This window comes from Athene noctua, chromosome 2 (genome assembly GCF_965140245.1).
Source record: "Athene noctua chromosome 2, bAthNoc1.hap1.1, whole genome shotgun sequence".
In the NCBI taxonomy this organism is placed as follows: domain Eukaryota; kingdom Metazoa; phylum Chordata; class Aves; order Strigiformes; family Strigidae; genus Athene; species Athene noctua.
The window spans coordinates 60,370,838-60,391,591 of record NC_134038.1 but is presented as its reverse complement, the minus strand read 5'-3'; the positions used below and the strand labels follow the sequence as shown (position 1 = coordinate 60,391,591).

Genomic DNA, 20,754 nt, shown 5'->3' with positions numbered 1-20,754 from the left:
CTGGATATTAGGAAGCATTTCTTTCCAGAACGGGTTGTTAGGCGTTGGAATGGGCTGCCCAGGGAGGTGGTGGAGTCCCCACCCCTGGAGGTGTTTAAGAGTTGGGTCGATTTAGCGCTTATGGATATGGTGTAGTTGGGAACTGTCAATGTTAGTTAAATGATTGGACTGGATGCTCTTCAAGCTCTTTTCCAATCTAGATGATTCTGTGATACATATTTTTTTGAATGAAGGAACGTACTCTTTTCTCTATATGTACAGTACCTAACACTGTGAAAATGCTATTACAGTCTCCTAGACATGACTACACATAATATGAAACCTAATAATATTATTAACCTAGTGGTGTAGCACTTCAGAATATATTTATTTCTTGAACTGTGCCCTTAATTTTTACAGAATTACATTTCTAGTAGTTTGAAGGATGTATGAAATAAAATCAAGTGATAAAGATATAATATGAAAGAATGCGTTGGTTGTGACAATGTATTGGCCTTAGAAGCAAAAAGGGCAGAATGTCAAATATAACTAAAAATGAAATGTCTTATAATTGACTTCTAGAGAATTAATATTATTCCTTTTAATAATGAATGTTAATTTTATTACTTACAAATTATGTTTGGAACTGTTCTACGTTCCCTTCCTATGTTGCTTATTTTAAGATGATTGTAAAATTTTAGTTTTAAAAATCTACTAAGTTAAAATATGTGATTTTTGTGTTATGTGACATTAAAAGCAGAAGATGAGAAAGCCTTACTACCTTGTTTGATGAATCTTAGGATATTATTCTGAATACTTTGTTTCTACTTTTGTTGAAGACGGCCTTTTTGATATAGTCTTACTGTCATATAATACATTACATACCCACTGTAGCTGAGTAGTTAGAAAAAATAATTGAGAAAAATTTATCTGTGATGTTTGTATCAGAGATTCTTTGGGCATTTAGGGACAAAATTGTCTAACTTTCATGGGAAATATCATTACTAGACTACAAGCTGAATTTATTTACTGTGATAAAGAAGAATTATTTTAATATTAATGTTCAAACCAAGCAGGATCCAGAAAGTTTTATGAACCAGGGGAAAATAACAATTTTTACTTCAATTGATTGATGTGATACATTGCTTGCATCCCATTTTTTGTAGAACTTAGTTTACTGATTATAATAATCAAAATTTACTAAATTAATGAAGCTTACTTTTTTTCTTCTAATAATTGAACATGCAGAGTATATGTTTTGACCTAGGAAGAGATTTCTAAACTAAATCTATTAATATCTTCTTAAATTATGTCTTGAATATCTTAATTGAAATGAGAAAGCCACATTCTGGTTTTCATTTATTATCTGTATTGTGTATGTTTGTGTGTATACTAAACAATTTTCTGCTTCGTTCAGAATGCTGAACAAAGTCATATAAATAACTGCATACAAACATTTACTTTTTTGCTTGAAAAACTCAAAAATTTCATGACATAGTAACTCATCTGATGAACATAGAATCTCAAATTCTGAAACACTGTGGTACATGAATACTTGTGCTACCAGTTTGGTGTATCCAAGTTGTAGAGGAGGCTTCTTGGATTCCTCTGAATTAATTACTCCCAAATCTTTTTATGAACAAAGTCCAACAAACAGACATTGTCTTCAAAATCAAGAAATTGTTGCTCTGGTTAGAGTCTAATGAAATAATAATATTTGTTGGCCCAATTACCTTCTTAATAAGTTGTAGTTCAACATATATACAATTAAAATTAATATGCTCAAATAGCCTGGTATGCTCCCTTTCTCTTTGGTGAAGTGTTCACCACTTCTAGTGTCTTGATGGGTGCTGAGGTCAGTAGCTTCAGATTGGGTTGAGGGAAACTGTACACTGAAACTTCTCATCCCTAGCCCTTTACTGTAAGGATCTAAATGATGGTATGGATAGCATCTTCCCACTCACTTCCTGAGGCGATTTTTTTTTTTTTTATGTCTGTAGTACATTCTTTTTTTACATTCTTCACTGGTGTGAAGGACCACATCACATCGAAGTGCACTGTATATGCTGTGCTTTACAGGTTTACTCAAGTTATCAGGTTGCATTCTTTTCATAAACAGCAGTATCTCATCTCTGGTATCATCCTATGCCCAAAATTTTAAGGGGTCTGCTCTGTGCCTCCCCTCCTCTATGCAGCATTTCATTCCAGGGTGATAGACAGTTCATTCTACACCAAAAAGCTGCTGAATATGAATATCAAGAAGCTACTGAAATGTATATAGCTATACACACAAACACATATGCATGTGTATACATAGTTACACATTTTTATAAGGCTAAACAAAGATAAAATAAAATCACATAACTATTAATCTGATCATTAGGTGATTGCTTTTATGATTAAACAAACTCAAAAAGATCTTCAGAGAGGAGTCCCGATAAAGCCTGGTAAATCCTAGAGAATGTGTTGTTTTATCAACACAAAGCCTGTTACAAGCAATGACATCACTCTACTGAGGTAGAAGGCTGTTCATGCTTTCTTGAAAGAGATGGTCCTAAGAAGATGTTTGAAGTTGATTTATTATTTACATATTAATCAGACTGACTGATTAATTTTTCTAAAGTCAGCCAACAAGGCACTGGCAATAGAACAGATTAACTGATTGTCTTGGTAGACTCCAGCATAGTAGATATTTTTCAATTAATACAGAGCCATGTGAGAGACTATGCAGAAAATATTTTCTCCAATTCAGGCCTGGAGCATATTTGTAAGATGAGACAGATTTTACAATGGCATATGCCATTTGATTTTGTTTTCTGTAACATAGTTTGAACTAATGAGCTGTAAATCTTGAAATTGCTGCTTTCTTCATAACAAATACAGTCGACTGGTGGTAGCAAAGATCTGAAGCAATATTTGGATTTAAGAATTTACCTCACTGGGAAATTTTGATTCTGTGAAGATAATAAAATGGAGATACTAGTGCTGGAAGAAACTGTTGTGGTTCAAATCCAGCTGGCAACTAAGCACCACACAGACTCTTGCTCATTCGCCCTTAGTGAGATGGGGGAGATAATCAGAAGAGTAACAATGAGAAAACTCATGGGTTGAGATAGAAACAATTTAATAGGTAAAGTAAAAGCCATGCACACAAGCAAAGCAAAAAAGGGATTCATTCACTATTTCCCATAATAACACAGGTGTTCAGCCATCTTCAGGAAATCAGGGTTCCATCACACATAACCATTACTTGGGAAGACAAATGCCATCACTCTGAGTGTCCCCCTCTTCCCTCTTCTTTCCCCAGCTTTGTATGCTGAGCATGATGTCATATGGTATGAAATTTCCTGTTGGTCGGTTGGGTTCAGCTGGCCTGGCTGCGTCCCCTCCCAACTTCTTGTGCACCCCCAGCATCCTTGCTGGTGGAGTGATGTCAGAGGCAGAAAAGGCCTTGACTCTGTGTAAGCGCCACTCAGCAATAATGAGAATGTCCCTGTTTCCAGCACCAACTGAAAACATAGCCTCATACTGGCTACTATGAAGAAAATTAACTGTATCCCAGCCAAAACCAGCACAGAAACCAAGTTGGCAAGTCCATATAATGTAGTGCAGAACTATATAGCTATGGGTATACTGTTTATTAAGTTTAGCTCTGATATTCATCTTCATACCAGTGATCTTCCATACTCCAGTCAGGTAACCTCCATCACTAAAACATCCTCCACACCATATAGGGGCCGTGCATACCAGGACACATTTAGCTTCATAACACATACAACGCTCATCACTGAGATTAAGATGAGGGATAAAATAGCGAGCTATACTTATTGCTACTCTGAAGTATGTAATTTTATTGCAAACCAATGTTATGAGGATACATACAATCACACAAGCTCAAAAGTGTAACCAGGGAGATGTCCCTGTCTTTTGGTACCTTTTGTACATTGGTACCTGTGAAAGAAGCTGCATATATATCACTTCTGGATCTTAGTTTCTAGACATGCTAACTCAAGTTTCCACTATCTCATGCCTCTTTTCAGTTTTCTGGTGTAAACATTCATATTTTGAATCTACGTTTGGATACAAGCATGGTATTTCCTTTGAAGAGAAAAGAAGATTTAACCTCTACAGATTATAAAATATTCACATATGAAAAACCAAGACACAGTCATATGTACTATTTTGGGGCTTCAATTTAAGCATTATTTCAATTTGTCATATAGGAATTAAAACAGCAGTAACATCAATAAATTACAGTACTAAACTAATGAAAGTTATGCCAGACTTTTTATCTTGCATGAACACTGAAAAATGTTTCATTTTTTCCCCGGTGAAATAGAGATCAAACATTTTAATTAGTTTAATAGCAATAATAATACAAATGCTACTTTTAAGTTCTCTAAGGAGCAGACAATTTTGAGAATCAGTCTATAATAAATGTTACCGATGATCTTGAAAACTCTGGGCAATTTGAGTATATAATATTGTGTATCTTTTGCACTTAAGAGACAAGGTATTTGACCAAGGTCAAAAAGAGAAAGTAGAGCTTCAGTGTTTTGTACCAAACAACAGAATTCAAGTGCCTCTGTTGCATCATTGCTACAATTAGCTTCCTGAATCCCTAACCCTTTCTAAAGAGTAGAGTCATTCAGTGGCAATGATAGTTCCTTCTCTTATTGGCCTCCTTCCCCATGTGAAACTCCACAGCCTTGCTGTTGCACAGGAGGTGGGATGGCTTCCTGAAGGCAGTGGCCTGACTGCTGCACGAGCTGTTCTCCATCTGGCCATCTGGCGGGTGAGCTGGCCAGCACCCAAGGCAAGGCTGACCTTGCTCCTGGGCTACCCACATCTTCATCTCTCTGAGACCTTGCTGTGCTTCTCATAGGTGGGTGGCTCTCCCCTTTCTCCTGACTGCGAGAAAAACTGGTCCTCCGCCTGGCTAGTGTCCAAGCTGATCTAGTTACAGCTTCTCCAAATGGTCTATTCTGGGAAAAATGAACTAGATGTTCTTAATTTAAGATAGTCAGTCTACCCTGCACTCTCTCCCCATCCTACTTACTACATCTACAACATATTTAATTTTGGCTAGATTTCTTCATAATTGTGAAGAGGAGATCTGACTGGTTATCAATCAATTTATCTTTTTTTTTTTTTTTTTTTTTTTTTTTCCCATTGCTTCTTGTCTATCCTCCAGTAGCTGGCGGAAAGTTTCCTAAATACTATGAAATTGTCACTCACAACATAGCTTCTTCATCTTTACACATCTTAACTCTTCATTCTCTGCTTTTTTCTAAAAGCAATTTCCCCCCCCCCCCCAACTGAACAGCTTAAAATCTTTATTTTAGCATTTTACTGTGTTTTCAGTGACCTTTTGATACACCACTATTAAATATACACATATAACCCTTCCTCTCTCTTTGGTGGGTAAAGCTCTTTAACAATACACATTCATAAAAATTAATTCCATGTGAACATCTTATATTCTTGGTACCAAATGGTAAAATGCATAAACACATGATGGTTTTAAAAGTAAGTGACTCTGTGAATATTTTTAGTTTACTATAAAATATCTCGGTGTAACTAGGCTGATTTTTCTCCTCAGATTTTTTCACATAAAGTCTTGTTTGTTGGTTGATTGTGCCTCTGACTCTTAGAGGTCAATGTGTTTCCATGCTGTTACTCATGTAGCATTCATCTCAGGGCCTTCAGCTGGTCTAATTGGTGTAAACTACACAGCAGTCAATGAAGCTAGATAAGTTTACATCTGCCCATCCTGATCACAGATCAAATAGGAACATTTTACAAGCAGCAGTTACTCAGTACTATCTATCTGACCTGTCTTTGACTTTTAAAGATAGGACAGACTTACTTTATACCAGATATAAATCTGTGTTAGGCAGTGCTATGTTAACTCTTTAATAACAACTATGGTAGCATATACCAAAAAAAATTAAAAAATTATATTGTTTATGAACAATTCAAGATTCTGATGTTTAGCTCACATAAACTGATGTGCTGATTGCTTTAGGGTTTCCAAAGATTTTAGTGTAACGTCAAAATTTTTTTAGACAGAACATGCTGTTAATACTTACTGTTGTACACAGATATTAAATAGGAGAATCTCACTGTGGATATTACAGTGAGAAATACAAAAAAATAAATCATAGTATAAGCTTGATTTCAGATATTTTACAGAAGGTAGAGTGAATTATTTCAGCTGAAGTTAATAATTTGGCCCTCTTCTTGGGAGGGTAAAATGCTTTAAACACAAATGTATTTATTTCTTTAGTTTTAAATAATTATTTTATTTAACTAAACCAGCAATCCTTTCAGTGTGTGATAGGTATTAATATGGTGCAAGCAATCATACACCCTCTAGGTAAGACCAGAAGGAAACAAGTTAGGATTAGTGTCATTATGCTGAAAGCTGAAGTTAAATTGTGGCCATAATGCAGTTGTAAACTCTATAAACTTCTTCTGTGTCAAGATTCTAGCTCTAAACCTTAATGCAAAACACAATTTGGAAAAAAAAAAAAAAAAAAAAAATTATCTTTTCCCTGAATTTTTTCTCCCTGAATTGGAACAACGAATAAAAGAGGGGGGAATTCCTTAAGAAAAAACAACAACAAAACCAACCAACCAAACAAACAAACAAAAAAAGATGGGGGGAGGTATTAGTGTGAAACAGAGCAAAGTTCTTCTAATTACTTTTTTGCTGGCTGAAAAACTTTTCCTCAGGGTGTAACTGAAAAGCCTATTTTTTTCATTCAAGAAACCAGAAAGCTCAAAATAATTGTCACTCTTTTCCCCTATGCTGTACCTAGAAATCAATAAAATGCAGAGATGAGGGCTGGTCCATGGAGCATAGAGTGAAGGCAGGCACCTTGTCCTATGTGATCCTTAACATCCAATAATAAAAAGAAAAAAATTTGTCTTTCTGCTTTCCTCTCCCTCTTCGCAAGAGGAATGAGATTTGGATCTTTTCCTTAACCAGCAGCTTTTCTCAAAGGCTTTTCACTTTTCTCAATTCTCTTCCAAGTTTAGGCTTTGCTGGTGGGAATGGGTTGAAATGTTAACATTATGATATTCTTCAAACAGCAATCCTTAATTTTATTTTATTTTGTTCTATTTAATTTCATTCATTTTTTTTGGAGTGGAGATGTCATGGGGATTAATTAAAAGAAAAAAACCACAACATCTTGACATTTCTGAATTTGGCATATGTCATTTATATCTATTGAGCTAATCCAACAGGGTTATTTTTCTGTCACTGAAATTCATGCATAACAGTCTTTTCCAAATTAGGCTGACCTGGCCATGTAATCTCTATATCCGTTCTCGTACTGATCTCTACACTAGTTTTTAGACTGAGAGGTTATAATGCAGCAGATCACTGAGCTGATCAGTCACAGCTATAGATTTGGTCTTTATGAACTTGCATTTAATATTTCTAATATTTCTTCTACCTTCATGCTTCATTTTTTTCTACATGTATATAAGCGTAATAATACTTATTTTGCTACTTACCATAGAGGTCGAACAACTTTCTAACATTTGTAGCAGACTGATCATGTATGTGAAAAGTGTGTGAGGGTTACACAGCTAACTAAATGGAAATAAATATTTGTCTTGTTATTCTTCAGCATATTTTATAATAATTCATGACTGAGTTCTGGCTTGCACTATATATGACCTGTATCTAATAACAACTGCTGTCCTCTCTGCAGGAGACAGGTGGGGGAATATAAAATAGTTACTTACAGAAATCAGCTGAATTCAGGCTCTTAGGGTGTGATCATCAGCATGAGACCTTGGTCTAAAGACAGAGATAAGACAAAAACCTCAGTTTCATTCAATCTATATCTAAACAGTGTGTAACAGTAAGAGAATAAGGGAGCTCCCTTCCTTCAGGGAATCATCTTGAAGATTTTCCTGCTCTGAATTTTCTCTTATTGATTGTATCTTGTGATGGGAATATAAACACAAAAAGATAATGAGGTGTCTGCATATTATTTTCCAAACAAAATATATTCTATCATAAAAATATTCACTGAGAAAAGGGGAAAGAAAATTGAAGAAAAAGGAATGATCTTTGGAAAGTTTTGATTACAGTGTGATATTTAGATTATTTTAATTAAGAAGGTTATGCACAATTTCCACAGACTTCACATATACTACTAAATACACACTTAAGTAATTACACTTTGTTGCAAGTCATTAAACTTCTTTTCCCTCTCAGGGGAAAAAAAAAAAAAAAGAAAAAAAAAAGGAATTCATAACACAAAACACAGAATCATGGTAAAAATACAAATACACTCCAGTTGATCATTAAATATTGAAAAAAATAAGATATAAAGATATTTTGGAAGTGTTTCCAAATAATTCCATGAAAAAATGTCTCATCGGTACTGTAGATTAATCCATGTATTTTTATATTTACACTGCTTCATGAATAGCTTCTAACCTACTCCAGAGCTGTAATTTATAACATATTTTAGTGGCAACTGAATTTTAGTTGCAGTGGAATTATTAAAGAAGTGGAGGGGAAAAAAACCACCACATCTATTAACAAAATGTTTTCATTCAGCATAGTATATTTATTCTGTATAGTGCCAAGATATTGATCAGGAATGCACAAAAGATACTGCATTTCAGCCTAAGCAGGCCTCCAAGTCCCACTTCTCCTTTCTCTTCTTGGTTTCGCTTGGCTCCTCTCTGAGCTGTACCTCCTTTAAGTGGTAACAGGTAAGACTTGCTTTGGGAAAAGCTGCATATCTGAAGGCCCATAAAAAGTCCGTCTAGAAATTACAAAGGTCCCAACAATAAAAGAAGTCCAACACAAAGCCCCCAAATTTAATACTGAGTCCCCAGGAATGAAGATATTATGAACTGTTTCACTGATATTGTTCATACCCCAGTGCTGCTGTTTTCACAATGCCTTCTCCACCTTTTAGCAGTGTTGTGCTGGCTATTTACCTAGCCTGGAATAATTCTGCTTAGCATCATGCAAATTCCAAATGCCTATTCCAAACACAAGAGACATGATTTGGGTATAGGTGATTTGGAAAAACCATCCCCCCTGAAACCTTGAGTGCTGTCCCTCTCCCTCCCTGTCCCTCCCTGAGTAAATTCAACTTACTCTGATATTAGATCAATATTTGAATAACCTACCTTGTTTTCTCTGTGATATTTTTGCAAAGCTTATAAACTGTTACTTGAAAGTTGGAAATACCAGATATAAAACAAAACTAATCAAAGAATACAACTTCACTCTTGTCATATTTCATGTCAATGATCTATAAAAGTGTAAAAGCATCATAACCTGCATGACATTCAGAGATCAAATATGGAGGTGAATACCTCCTCTTCTCCCCAATTTTAGTTCACAGGAGCAATGTACTCCTCTGCAAAACTGAGGACAGCACTTATTAAATAATTCTTTACTTATGTTGCTTTTATATAACATCTTGTCATAAAACTCAGCAGATGTTTGACTAACTTAACTTTTTACAAAAATATGAAGCTTTTAATACTGTTTTATTTTTAAAATAATCACATTTATTTATAGATAAAACCATGGCTTCTTATTGTCTGCGACCAAATATACATGCAATTTACTAATTTGTTTTTCACCTTCTAGAGATGAATATCTTCAAAGAAAACAAAACTAGTTTTGGTTTGGTTATGAAGTCTTTTTTTTTTCTTTCTTTTTATAAGACCTGAAATCCCATCAATTAATTTCATCTAAAGCCCTGCCTTGGGTAATGCAGCCCATGAATACAGTAGAAGAATATACAAAAAATAAATGAAATAGTAATAAAAAAAATGTCCTTTTAAAATATTTTTTTCCTCACTGTCATTTTTTTTTTTAAGTTTTGTTTGTCTCCCCTTTCAGTTTTCCAAGATTTTTCAAGAAAACCTTGTGCCCTTGCCAAAAGATCTGTCTACATTTAAATTCTCCTCATACTGGAAAGTGATTAAGGGAAGAACAGTTTACCTACAGTCCCACTAAATGAACATAAGAGAGTGGAATCTTCTGAGATTAGTCCAATTAAGCAAGTGTCAAAGATGAGCATAGAATCTCATTCATCTCCCTGATTGAGTGAGAACTGACCCCTTTTTAATTTTTTTACAGCGTTCTTTATTCTGTTTAAAAATAAACAATACTCATATAGTTTCCCATCTTTATTTTTTCTTTAGTTTCTGTAAAATGGAATAGATTATCCTTTAAAAAAGACAATTAACTCCATTGAATTCGTAGGACTGTCTTTCTTCAAGTCATTATAGCACATACATATATATCCACAAAATAGGATTAATAATTATATTTAAACAGAAATCTAATTTTAAAAGAAATGAATAGATATATTACAATTGAATTATCAGTAAACAAGTTTTAAATTGTATAGACATTTTAATTCAAATTTTATTATTATATTCTTGCTCTCAAGCAAACATCTAATTGAGCTATATCTTTTGGATTAGTAAAATTCCTATTTTTAATCACAATAAACATAATGAAAAGGGAAAATACTCCAATTGGTTTAACTGGAATTCTGAAGTTTCTCTTTCAGTCCCCAGTGTCTGTATGACAATTCATTATTCATTTAGGTAAAATAAAGTTCCCTCAACTCTCCCAAACCTCCAGTAAGGTTTTGCTCAGGCAGTGAGTTTAACTCCTCACGTGTTCCCTCAGAACTGGGTTGCCCATTCACGTTAATTGTGGCACAATTCTGCTGTCAGCAAGCAACAGGTCTCCCCTATGGAGCAAGATGATGTTAAGCTTTTAGCACTCCCTGGAGGGAACTATGACAACATTCAAGTTGACAGGGGCTGCCGAAAGCTACCATATCACTGAGGTACCTCTCTGCAGTAAATATCATGGTTTGTGAGATCAGGAAGAGCTAATGGTAACTGTTTTCCTTTATATGTGACAGTCCAAATTATTTATTTTCAATGTTAATGTCAAAAAGCCTACCTGTCATTAACAGGTGATTAGACAGAGACTCAGAAACTGTTTATCACATGAGAACACTGTACTGTGAATAAGCATGTTTTCTCAGTTGAGAAATTTTTTCTCATAGTTTTGTGAATTAGCCTTCTTAGTTGACTTCTTTTTTAAGGTGCAGACTGCGCAGCTAATTTTATTTCTTTCCTTATTGCTGCATACTATTTGTACCTTGTCAAAAGTCCCTCCTATTCTGGTCAGTTCAACTCATCAGTTCTTCAACAAACATTTCCAAGAAACTTCTATTTTTATTTGCTTCCTCCTGCTTGTTTCTTTCCCTTGACATAGCACATCTAACTTAGATTACATCCTGTGACAAGATCCAGCATTCTTGGTAAATGAGCATATCTTGTCAACAGTGCCCTTTTCTTACACCTATATCTAGTTAATTTTGACTTGGTGAATGAAACGACACCTCTTCTGTATTGCCAGAAAGCCAGTGAGAAGCATCATTGGTAAAAAAGCTGTTTTTCCAGGAGGTAAATGATAACGTATCACTGAATTTGAATTAGACTTCTTCTGTTGCCACAGATTTTAGGAGACCGTCCTTCTCCTCTTCCCATTTTTCTATTTTGCAGCTGCTATACCTCATCCTGTGCAAAGCTGGTGTCACACCATGAACCAAAGTTAGGATGCAACCAGTCTTACTAAATAGCAACTCTCCCCAAACATTAATACTTCTTAAAAAACCCAAACCAACCAACAAGCATGATAAAAAGTGCAGAAGATATGAAAATGTGATCTTAGTTTATCTCGACTCCCTCACTCAAATCTGACATCAAGTTTTAGACAAAGAAATTAAGTTTTGCCTAGCACAGGCAGAAATGCTTGAGGTAAGAGCACCAGAACGAAATATTTGTTGGCTTGGTTTTGATATCTAATTTCATAAATAATCATTACTAAAACCACAGTGTTATCAAAGAACCAGAAGCTGTATAATATTACTATATTTACTCTGATTTGAGAAAAAATATTAGCCAATGTACTTCTTAAAGCTGAAAGTATATAATTTGAAAAATTGTGTTCATTTCCAGTCTGATACAGAAACTATATTACTTAAATTGAAGTAGTTAGGAGATAATTCTCAAGAAGTTACCAGCAGATCATCCTCAAAAGACTGAGAAGTAATTCTGAATAGCCTTACAAAAATCCAACTGCTGAGACAGTGTACACAATACTTTTCTATGGAGTATAAGGCTTTCTGACTTGTCAAGATGAACATTATGGATGGACAGTTTTCCTGTGATACTTCAAGTGCATTCATTTCAAATTTTAACATCTGACATATTAGGGGGTTTGGTATTAATTTGGAACCAGCTGATTTGCCTCTGAGATCTAGACATAAATACAGTTAACAGTGATTCAATGGTAGCCGTGGTACCAGAGCTCCCATAGGCATCAATCAGAATTGTTCCCTTTGCAGACTGTGTTCTGCACTGTTCCTGTTCTCTGACCTGGCAACACTATCTAGTCATGTTTTCTTATAGTATTACGTGTGCTAAAGAATCACATTTCCATATTTTGTGTTCTAGCCATAAGATTCTTAAACATCTGAGTAAGATCTGCAGGGCTGGTCAGAATTTACTTTCATTCCTTTCCAGAAAAAGTATGTTAAAATATGTGGCGAAAGTACACACAAGAGTTTTTCAGTTTCCACATAGGAACGATTGTTAAATTTTCTTAGACTGGGTGAGGAAGAAGAAGGAGGAAGACATAACTTTTCTGAGGATGTCCAAATTTTTCTGTTTAAAGGAGGCATTTTCATGAGGAAAAAAAAAAAAAATCTGTCAACTGAAGGCATTTTTTTCCTTAAACTATTAATTTCATAGTGGAAAATCTAAAATTCTTTTAGAAGCTTTTAGGGAGGGTTTTTTTTTTTTAGTTTTATCATTAACATGATACACTAAGTCTGATAAAATATATTTGTTGTTTTACCATTTAGGACTAGCTAGTAGATATAAATTAACTTCTGTAGACAGTTGCAAGAAAAGCAAAAGGATTAATTTAATGTGTCTCAAACTGTGTAAGAACATAAACCAGTATCTTGGGCATGTGTTTTTCTCTCAGCGTGGAGATTTTATGATTCTTGGAACTAAACTATTTGGGTATAAAAAAAAAAAAAAAAAAAAAAAAAAAAAAAAAAAAAGACTGGAGGGCAAGCCCCAGACTTTAGAAACTCTCTTTGACTAACTTTTGTGACTACTCTAAATTGATCACTTGTTTCCTTGACTAATCTCTAAACAGAGGACATATCCCTTTCACTTGCAAAATACTCTCATACAAAATGAGTTACCTTCCCACCACCTTGGTTACTTGCCAGGGAGTACTTTATTTTTCCACTAGGAAAAAAAATCAGCTTGTATTTTGCTTGCTAGAGCCTTCTGCATTTTAATTCTGAACTCTGAGTGAACATCAGAGAGGCCTTATGATGTTTTGCACAAAAGTGCCTGTGTTCATAGTTTTACTCAGGGCACCCAAAATAGCATGCAGTAAGCAGTGTCATACTGTGAGTTTTCAAAACTAAAAGCAGAAATGACTTATACTGGCAGGAAGCTGTAACTCCTAAAGCTTTCCAAGGAACAGCAAAGTAAAGGAGATCTACTTATCTGCATCAGATGCTTACTTCAACTTTTACAATACCCATTTCTTTAAACCTAGAAGGCCCTGAGGTTACACAGGTAAGATACTTATCTTTTTTTTTTTTTTTTTTATTATCTTCAAAAATCAAATTGATAACATTTAGCTGTGTGTCTCCAGGGCAAACCTCCAGGCAAAAACCACAACATGCAGAGACAAACCCATAAGCCATTCTGCTTTTTGCAGAATTCTGCTTTTGTTGTTTCCTCAGAGTCCACCGACTAACTTCTATAGCTGTGGAAATCCAACTTTCTGAGTCGGATTTACCAGAGGAAATTCTTACTATGTTTTGTTATCATCTTGCATATTCAGATTTTCATGCTCTTTATCAATCTGTTTTTGCAAGACCTCCACCTCTGATAGACTGTTTACGATTACTTCATCTACACTCATGTAAGTGATTGTCACTAAAATGTGCTTACAGTTTCTGAGAGTGACATCAAAAAGAGTGAAAAGTCTTTTGTTTTACAGGAACACTTAGAAATACTCCCTGGCTTGCTACTCTCCATTCTACTGTATCAATAATAATTTATTGGGTTTGATTTTGTCTTAACTTTATATCCACATTTCTGTTCCCATTTTTCTTTATAATCCCACACCTAGCAACAGCAAAGTCTTTCAGACCACAAAAATGGGATGCCTTTACTTTTGTTGGATCTCAAGTGTAAAATGGCAATTTGTTAATAAATAAAATACTTAAAGAGAAATGCAGCATGTATACTATCACAATATTTGTATTGCATGTTTCTTTTGTAAACCTTCTATTAAAAGGTATAGCTACAATTTATTTTTCATGTTTAAATTTTCTGATTATTCTTGATGTAGTCAAGAAACAGCCAGTAGAATATAGCCCAGAGATATTTAATAGCTGTTGATTGGTCATCAAAATGCTGAATGTCCATCATCTTGTTCATTTCTACAAATTATTTTGGTATGAAACTGGTAGGAATTATATTGCTTTTGGATTATACAATTTGTAATACATTGTAATTTAGAATCACTTGTGGTTGCAGATGTGCTCCAGATAAGCTACTTTTCATTTATACCAGGATAAATTTGCACTAATTTACACTAAGGTGTAAAAAATTGATCTCTGGACTCAGGAGTTAGAACGATATATTTCTATGTTCAGCATTTTTCTGTTTGAAGTGTTGAACCAAGCACTTATATAAAAAGAGTATAGAAAAATACATTGGTGTAAGAACTAGTAGACAATGAAAATCCATTCTTGGAATTATTTTTAGGTAAAGAAGGGAGGAAGAAAGAGGGACTTCCCAACAAAATACTCTAAGAAAAGTAGCTTAAAATTGAAGAACAAAATTACAAATCCACTATGGAAACCCTGCATTTTTAGAACAAAAATGTAACTATTTTAACCTAGTGTTAGGTTAAAATTTGTGAAATTATAATGCACATTTTACATCCAGAAATGCTAAAATGTAGAATATTTTTAAAAGTAACTCAATATGTTGCCTGTCTGTTTCAGAATGCTTTACAATTACCAACTTGAAGTAAATATCAGAAAATATCAGCACATTTTGATATTTAAATAAGAGAACAATATATGATACGCTATGCAGGCAAATATTAATAATATCCATGGTTTACCTGTTGCTTTTTTATCATTACCCTTTCTTTTATTTGCTTTGATACTTTATAACTCTTTGGGGTGAAATTTCCATTGTGTAGTCTTTGCATCACATGCACTATAAATATACTTGGAAGCTTCTTGCTTAGCTTAATCAGAAAGACTTGGCTATTTATTAAATCAGTTTAACTTAAGTAATTTTGCCAAGAGATCTAACAATTCAGTAAATAATACTGAATTAAGGTATTTTTGTATTCTTTTGTAGGTGAAAACCATTATTCTTCCACAGTCAGTAGAAATTAGTTCCTCCATGGTCGTTCAATATTTTCTCTATTATTTCAACTATATTCCCAAGCCCTTTTGCATCTATATGATGCTAAAGGAAGAAAGGTGTAACAGAATGTCTTGCTTATCGATCCTTTCAATCTTCTTAACCCAGCAAAATAATTGTTTCTAAAAATGAATGACTCGAGAAGACAGAGATTGTGCATGGTAGCCTTCTGGCTATCCTAGGTATTGTGGAAGGTTTCATTCCAGACCCTGAAAAGTAGACAAGGTACATATCCATTACAGAGGAAGTTGATGAGGATGGGGCCGTGTCAACAAGACCACATGGGACAGACCTGGGAACATAATTGTGCTTTGGATACACAGATCCAGATCTCCTTTCCACAGCTGCATTGCCTGTAGCATAAAAGGAATTGCAATTGCTGCTGTTAACAAGATGCAGCGGTTAACAATATTTGCAACAGGATATTACTCTCAGGCTTTTTGTCAAACATAGTGAAGACCTTGTAAATGGAAGATGATAATAAATTAGAATTCCTCATTCTCAGGCCACCTACCTACCTGTTAAAACAAACTATTTTTAGACAACAAAATTAGAAACATTCAAATAGACAACAACATAAAGGATATTCAGTTGGGGAAAAAAAAAAATAATAAAGAAGTAAAACCTCAGTAAAAGACTTTGTCTGCAAATATAGTACTGGAACTAAAAGAACTGTAATATCTGGAATAAGATTACTAAAAATATCTTAAGGGAGAAAGTTTATAAATTCTGACGCAATGTTAAATTTGTGGATGACAATCTCTTTACATTAGAGGCAGTGTAAGCTGTCAGTTAACATCTTTGTTTCACTTTTTACATGGAATTATGACATTTTGGAAGCCAAAACACATCCTAGTAGAGTAAATTATAAATAACAAAAGAATAACTGGATTCAGTGTGACTGAGAACTGTATTTATGCATTTGTTCTGATTCGAATCTAACCAGAATAAAATCTCTCTGCACAGTAAACTCTTTCAGTATTTTACAAATCTTTAAGACAGCCAATGGTAAATAACATGGTTAAATAAAATAAAAATTTACAGTTCTTGAAGTTTTACTTTGCTTGGCATTTTTCTGTTTAAGACTGTTTTTACAACTGTATTAAGCAATATTATATATTTAAATTCATAATATATAATAATGAATAATATAACAGAATATTGTACTATTATATAAATAATGTAATAATACAATAACAATAATATATACCTGATATACTCTATAGTAATATTTAAAATGCCCCGTCCTTATTCTCATGCAGCATAAAGAAGAGTTGTGATTTTTCATCGTTAGCATTCTGATGGTGTAGCCAAACTGATGGGTCCTCTTTAAATACAAATCTTACAAAAATTAAAAGGGATTTAAAGAAACAATGCTTGGCAAATGGTAAAGACACTATCGTTACACACTTCTTTCCCTTTAGAAAATCTTGGAGAATATGTGGGGAATAATTTAATGGAAACATGGTAAAGTTTTCCCTCCTGCAGTTCATAAGTGGGATAATGTGATCTGTCAAAACTGGTTGGAAAAAAACAGGAGCAAAAGACTTTGCAAAGAAAACTATATTATTGTCTCTTTAACAATTTGAAATTGTTAAATGAGATCTAGATATCCAAAACAGAAGTAATCAGGAGATGAAACAAGGATATATGTCTTATATTGCTTTGTAAACATTGTGTTTCATTGAATGTGGTCACAAGTGAACAGAACTTGCTTCACAGGAGTTTTACCCATAGTGACTAAACATGGAAGCCAAAATCAAAAATATGTGAATTGTTCTTATACCACTAATCTGTGATTTTGGATGAGTGGAAGCACTCTGAAAATTTCAAGAAAACTGTCAAAAAATTTCACCAATAAAGCTGAGAAAATCATAACACAGCATCATATAAGAATTTTTATAATACAAAATATTCTAAAGATTCTCTGCATATTTTTGAAATGTACGGAAAACAGTCATAGAGGCACATATGTTCATACACAAATACATGTTCTGTGTTACATATTGGCATGAGGACTATGAATGTGCAAACCACTACAGAAGCTGCTTAGCACCCTGATGCTTTTGCACATATTTTTGAGAAGATGGGCAGAGACTAGTAGTCCTTAATTTTGGCTGCCTTTTGAGTTATCCATGACATTTGAGATGATATGAAACAGGATTTTTTCTCTAAATGTTGCAAACCCCTTCTCTCTTTCATCATTCAGATGAAGAACACAAAAAAAGAGACCATTGTCCAAGGGTCCATGAGCCGTGGCAATGGGTCACGCTCATGATGCTTTTCCCAGGTGTCTCAGCTTCCCATGGAGCCTGCAGAAAACTTGAGGGAAAGAATGAAAGGAGAGGAGGATGTGTGCCAGTATAGTGAAAACTATAAAACCCCATCTTTGCTAACAAATCGGAAAACGGTGCTAGTTTCAATTACTGCCCTATTTGTCTTTAAACAGCTGATCTCTCACTCTGTCTTCCTCCATGAGATGCAGATAGCCATCAGGAAAGATTAAGGGCATTGCTGGTGCTCTTTTTATGTATCACTGTGATACATATTGGCTGGACTAAAATTTACCCTTAACAGTAATTCCCAGTGGTAGATGAGGTAGAATGATTTATGCTACTTTATATCCCATGAGGTACCCCTGGAAAACAAAAAGATATTTCCAGACAAACTAAGATGACAACCAGACTTACAGAACGAAAATGTGGTAAGTGTATTGGTTTTCCCCTAACATCAATTTTAACATATAAATTGAATTGGTTTCAAATGCCAGATCATTAGATAGCTGGTGTACATGGCTATTTTCATAAAAGACTGACCCATGAAATTTATAAATAGCATTTGGAAATGTCACATAGAGATAAACTGTGCTGATTGCTCGGCTTTTCATATGAGCACTTTCAGGAGTGTGTAAATGTTATAAAATTAGACCCATTTTCTGGTGCCTTACATGTAATATTATCTCAATTCTTTACCTCAGCTATTTTTTTTAAGCGATCATCTTATGAAAGATTTTTTTTCCCACTTAGAGATTACAGGAAAACAGACCCCAGACTCAAAGACTGTCACAGGTTAAGGCCAACTTGACAGTGTGGAGACTAAATGGACTGTTACCTGAACATTTTAATGACAGCTGTATGAAATTTTTACAAGTGACATGACTGCTCTGACCTGCAAGGGGGAGATGGTGCCCTCCAGGAGGAAGATCAGGCAGGTCAGCACAGCAGTCCCCATCGTGTGGTGCACGCTCTGGGATGGGGCAGTGGGGGTCGCTGGGGTCTCTCTGAGTCCCTTGTAGAGTCCTCCCACATGTACCCAAATAGTTTCTCCGCTCACATACCCCTGGGTTCCCTTCCCCATGTACCTCTGGGATCTCTCTTAAAAGTTTTTCTCACTAGATATTATTGTTTGTTTCCCACAAATGAAACTATTCTCTCAGAACAAAAGAAAATTTAAAGCAGGAACTTACTCCCAAATATAGTGTCTACAAGCATGGATTTGTTGCATGTATGAAGCATTCAAAGAAACCCTGAAATATAGATTTATAATCATATTTCCCAGATATATTATACAAGCTGGATTTGTAAATAATTCAAAGATATGAATAACTGGTAAGTTACCATAAATCATGGATTTTCTGTCCATTGGGTTTTTTGTTGTGTGCCTTGCCTTTTTCTTAATTTTGTTGTTGTTGTTGTTCTTCTTCTTCTTCTAGATAGCCTCTCCAGAATAATAGCTGATTTCCAAGTGGAGAAATACTGCTTAAGTCTGAGCTACTATCACCTGATTCAGTTCATTTTGTTTCAAATGAAAACAAGGCAGCACAGCAACTAATGCTGTATCATAAACATGATAGACTGTATTCTGGAGTCTTACTAATCATAAATTTCAGAGAGATTAAAATGTACACTACTTCAGTAGGATATCTGAAGAAACTTTTTGGATGGATTTCAGTGGCCTTATACAGACAGCAACTTCAGATTTCTAGGAATTTGCAATTGTGTTAGGCTTTCTTTAAGTCTGAATATGTTGAAGCAATGCTCACTATACCTAAACAAGGGAAGTGGGATGAACCTACAAGCTCATGTAGCAGAAACTATTGGAGGATGAATTGATGTCAGTAAAAGGCTGAAATCATACTTGCCTGTAATGCATGAAAAATGTGAGTTTAATATATGTGTCAAAACCACAGAAAACTATAAAGTGCGGAAATGTAGAAAACAGTTTTACTTTGATGCTTTTTCACATCTGAAAGAAACATGTTTCTTTTCTTTCTACACTATGACATAGTATTTATGATTTACATATGAGAGTATGATATCATAGTATTAATAGGATATGACCATATTAATCATAAATCATAGTAATCATATGGAGGAAAAATATTATCATAATCAGCTGTGTTAAGTAGGGATTCAAAATGTGTGAGGAAAAATTTCCTGAAGACTTTTTTTTTTTAATATACTAGAAAACACGAAGAAATGTCAACTCCTTTGGTTAATATTATTACTCTTGTCCAATCTAGAGACAAATGGTTTCTAAAAAGTGCTTATAATTCAAAATAACTTGTATGAAGAAGATAAATAGTGTGTTTGATAAGAATTTCAAACACTCTTTTAGACTAGATAATCTAGGAAACATATTTGTTCTGGTCTAATTACCTTTACTGGAATCATCTATCTCTACCTAAAATCCAAAACATATCTAACAGAGGAACTGTGAGCTCTACTCCTTAATGTAAATTAGTACTAACGTATTTAACAAGATGTGCCTTGATCTTCACTGATATTAATATGAACTCAGATGTGAAAGAACTTGCACAGAAATAGAATTATTTATGTGGTGATTGCAATAAGATTAAGGATGCAGTTCATCTGACCTGTTTGTAGATGTCTTCTAGGTAATTTATTAGCTTAGGTTAATTGTCAGGATCTCTAGGTAGAAAGGGTGATTTAGACTTCATATGTTAGTTACCTTTCTTACAGTGCAGTAAAACACAGATGCCTTTCTCCTTCCATTGACTATTGAGGGAGTCTGCATAGTCACGTTACACTAGGGCTTTCACTTTCAGGCTCTTAAATTAATAAATGCAGTCTTAAGAAAACATGCAAGCCTCAGGCTTTGCATTATTAAAACTAAAAATGCTATCTATGCCATAAAGAATAATCATACACAGGCATGGGAAAAAATGTAGATAATCTCTTAGGTTATTAA

The 20,754-nt window shown here is 34.4% G+C and overlaps 1 protein-coding gene across 1 annotated transcript in view; it reads left to right on the top strand.

Annotated features, from left to right (window-relative positions):
* The first annotated feature begins 13,509 nt into the window (after window positions 1–13,509).
* Window positions 13,510–20,754, top strand: part of CDH19 (cadherin 19) — a 68,500-nt gene continuing 61,255 nt past the window's right edge. The window contains exon 1 of the mRNA XM_074899291.1: window positions 13,510–13,665. The gene's annotated coding sequence lies outside the window, so the exon portion shown is untranslated. The remainder of the gene's footprint in view (window positions 13,666–20,754) is intronic.